Genomic DNA, 4363 nt, shown 5'->3' on the forward strand with positions numbered 1-4363 from the left:
GGCAAGTTTCCCTTAAGTGGATCACCCAAGGTTTATCGAACTCGGGGAGGAAGAGGTCAAAGATATCCCTCTCATGCAACCACTGCAACCACAAAGCAAGAAGTCTCTTGTGTCCCCAACACACCTAATAGGTGCACTAGTTCGGCGAAGAGATAGTGAAATACGAGTGGTATGAATGAATATGCGAGCGATGTAGCAACGGCACCGAGAAAAGTAGCTTGCTTGGCGTGTAGTTGATGGTGGTAATATGGTAGCGGTAGTAACGCGGTAAAACGAGTAAACAAGCAGCGATAGCGATGTTTAGGAACAAGGCCTAGGGATTAGACTTTCACTAGTGGACACTCTCAACTTTGATCACATAGCAGAATAGATAAATGCATACTCTACACTCTTTGTTGGATGATGAACACTATTGCGTAGGATTACACGAACCCTCAATGCCGGAGTTAACAAGCTCCACAATTCAATGTTCATATTTAAATAACCTTAGAGTGCATGAAAGATCAACACGACTAAACCAAGTACTAACATAGCATACTGCTTGTCACCTTCACACTATGTAGGAGGAATAGATCACATCAATACCATCATAGCAATAGTTAACTTCACAATCTACAAGAGATCATAATCATAGCCATACGCCAAGTACTAACACGGATGCACACCTTGTCACCATTACACCGTGCGGGAGGAATAAAACTACTTTAATAACATCACTAGAGTAGCACATAGATAAATTGTGATACAAAACACATTGCAATCATAAAGAGATATAAATAAGCACTTCACTACGCCATTCATAACGGTGAATAAGTAATACAGTGAAATATAGCCTAAGAGACCCACACGGTGCACACACATGTCACCTTTACACACGTGGGACAAGGAGTCTCCAGGAGATCACATAAGTAAAACCCACTTGACTAGCATAATGACATCTAGATTACAAGCATCATCATATGAATCTCAATCATGTAAGGCAGCTCATGAGATTATTGTATTGAAGCACATAGGAGAGAGATGAACCACATAGCTACAGGTACGACCCCGAGCCTCGATGGAGAACTACTCCTCCTCATGGGAGCGACAGCGGTGATGAAGATGGCGGTGGAGATGACGGCGGTGTCGATGGAGGCCTTCGGGGGCACTTCCCCGCTCCGGCGGCGTGCCGGAGACGAGGACTCCATGTCCCCCGGATCTTGGCTTCGCGATGGCGGCGGCTGCGGAGACTGGTCTTCGTGGTTCTTCGTCCGATAGGGTTTTCGGCAGGATGGGAGACTTAAATAGGCGAAGAGGGCGGCGCTCGGAGGAGGCAGGTCCGAGAGGCACGAACACGCATAGGCGCGGAGCACGCCGCGCCGCCTTACGGCCTGCGCCGAGGGTTTCGGTGTGGGGCTCAGGCCCCCCCACAGCAGGCGGCTCGTCGGCAGGTACGGATGTTAGGACAAAGATAGGAACACAGGCGTTGATTTCTGTCACGGGTCCAGATGGAGCATGTTCGTTACAAGGATTTACACGAAACCAAACGAAGCGGAAAACGAGAGACGCGCCACTTGGCAATAGTTAGTTCCAGACAAGTATTCATGAGAATATGCATAAGATATAACTCATAAAGCAGTGAATGCATAGTAAAGGCATGTGAGAGTAACATCAAGAAAGTATAGATACGTCAGACAATTGCATCTCAACTTAGTAGACGTGTCGAGCATCCCGATAGCATAATTGTCTACGTCGAGTGACATGTAACAAGCGCAGTATACAATATGTAGAATCATATGCAGTGACATGCAATGCTTGCATCATTGAAACTAGAGGAGAGCATAGATAAAGACATGAGTAACGCAAATGAGTAAAAAGAAGCTGAGCCTTTCATGAATAGATAGCCTAAAGACATGCGGGACCCATGATCCTGCATCGTAAACGGCTCGATCGGAGAACGTTGAACGAGATGGCGCGATCGAGAAAAAAAACAATGCCGGAGAGGCTGCCATCCGGGCCCTACATCCCTCGGCGGTGCGGATTTGCGTTGACTCGGCCGGCGAACCCGAGAATTCGCGATGCACCACGTCCCGGGCCACCATACGCGACGTTTTGGCCGCTTTCGTCGGGCTAGGTGGCCTCAAAAACGAGAAAAAAAGTTTTGACATGCACCACGGAGGGACCCAAAATCGTCGGCCATGGTACACCAGCAACCACGGCGCGACTTCAACTTCGTCGGCCATGGCAACTTTTCTTGTAGTGATATGAGATTGAGGATATATGTCCAAAACTGAAACTTCCACCATGATTCATGGCTTTAGTTAGCGGCCCAATGTTCTTCTCTAACAATATGCATGCTCCAACCATGAAGGTGGTAGATCTCTCTTACTTCAGACAAGACGGACATGTATAGCAACTCACATGATATTGAACAAGGAATAGTTGATGGCGTCCCCAGAAGCATGGTTATCGCACAACAAGCAACTTAATAAGAGATAAAGTGCATAAGTACATATTCAATACCACAATAGTTTTTAAGCTATTTGTCCCATGAGCTATATATTGCAAAGGTGAATGATGGAATTTTAAAGGTAGCACTCAAGCAATTTACTTTGGAATGGCGGAGAAATACCATGTAGTAGGTAGGTATGGTGGACACAAATGGCATAGTGGTTGGCTCAAGGATTTCGGATGCATGAGAAGTATTCCCTCTCGATACAAGGTTTAGGCTAGCAAGGTTATTTGAAACAAACACAAGGATGAACGGTACAGCAAAACTCACATAAAAGACATATGGTAAACATTATAAGACTCCATACCGTCTTCCTTGTTGTTCAAAACTCAATACTAGATGTTATCTAGACTCTAGAGAAACCAAATATGCAAACCAAATTAGCAAGCTCTAAGTATTTCTTCATTAATGGGTGCAAAGTATATGATGCAAGAGCTTAAACATGAGCACAACAATTGCCAAGTATCAAATTATCCAAGACATTTTAGAATTACTACATGTAGCATTTTCCAATTCCAACCATATAACAATTTAACGAAGAAGAAACTTCGCCTTGAATACTATGAGTAGAGCCTAAGGACATATTTGTCCATATGCTACAACGGAGCGTGTCTCTCTCCCATAAAGTGAATGCTAGGATCCATTTTATTCAAACAAAACAAAAAACAAAAACAAACCGACGCTCCAAGCAAAGTACATAAGATGTGACGGAATAAAAATATAGTTTCGGGGAGGAACCTGATAATGTTGTCGATGAAGAAGGGGATGCCTTGGGCATCCCCAAGCTTAGACGCTTGAGTCTTCTTAGAATATGCAGGGGTGAACCACCGGGGCATCCCCAAGCTTAGAGCTTTCACTCTCCTTGATCATATTGCATCATACTCCTCTCTTGATCCTTGAAAACTTCCTCCACACCAAACTCGAAACAACTCATTAGAGGGTTAGTGCATAATAAAAATTCACATGTTCAGAGGTGACACAATCATTCTTAACACTTCGGACATTGGATAAAGCTACTTGGACATTAATGGATCAAAGAAATTCATCCAACATAGCAAAAGAGGCAATGCGAAATAAAAGACAGAATCTGTCAAAACAGAACAGTCCGTAAAGATGGATTTTATTAGGCCACCAGACTTGCTCAAACGAAAATGCTAAAATTGAATGAAAGTTGCGTACGTATCTGAGGATCATGCTCGTAAATTGGCTTAATTTTCTGAGCTACCTACAGGGAGATAGACCCAGATTCGTGACAGCAAAGAAATCTGGAACTCGCGCAGTAATCCAAATCTAGTACTTACTTTTCTATCAAAGACTTTACTTGGCACAACAAAACATAAAACTAAGATAAGGAGAGGTTGCTATAGTATTAAACAACTTCCAAGACACAAATATAAAACAAAAATACTGTAGTAAAAACATGGGTTGTCTCCCATAAGCGCTTTTCTTTAACGCCTTTCAGCTAGGCGCAGAAAGTGTATCTCAAGTATTATCGAAGGGTGGTGCACCTACAGCGGGGTTTGGAGTTTTCTCAACCATGCATAGTATATTGGATACATAAGTTTCAGCGTCTCCCTTCTCATTAGTCTTGGGCTTGCTACTCTCATCAAACAAATTTTCAGGAACAAGCCAAGCATAGTTATTTTCTAGTGCATCATTCATAGCTAGGAGTTTACATGGTATTTGTGCTTTGATCTCCCCACCATCATTAACATTATTAGTGTACCTTATCCTATCCATATCCATTTTTTCAAGGAGACCAACAAAATTAGTATGAGAACCAAGCATATTAAATTTAGCGAAGACCTTTCTAGCCTCTCTTGCTAGACCACCAAATTCTCTAAGAAGGGTTTCTAAAACAAAATATTTCTT

This window comes from Lolium rigidum, chromosome 1 (genome assembly GCF_022539505.1).
Source record: "Lolium rigidum isolate FL_2022 chromosome 1, APGP_CSIRO_Lrig_0.1, whole genome shotgun sequence".
In the NCBI taxonomy this organism is placed as follows: Eukaryota; Viridiplantae; Streptophyta; class Magnoliopsida; order Poales; family Poaceae; genus Lolium; species Lolium rigidum.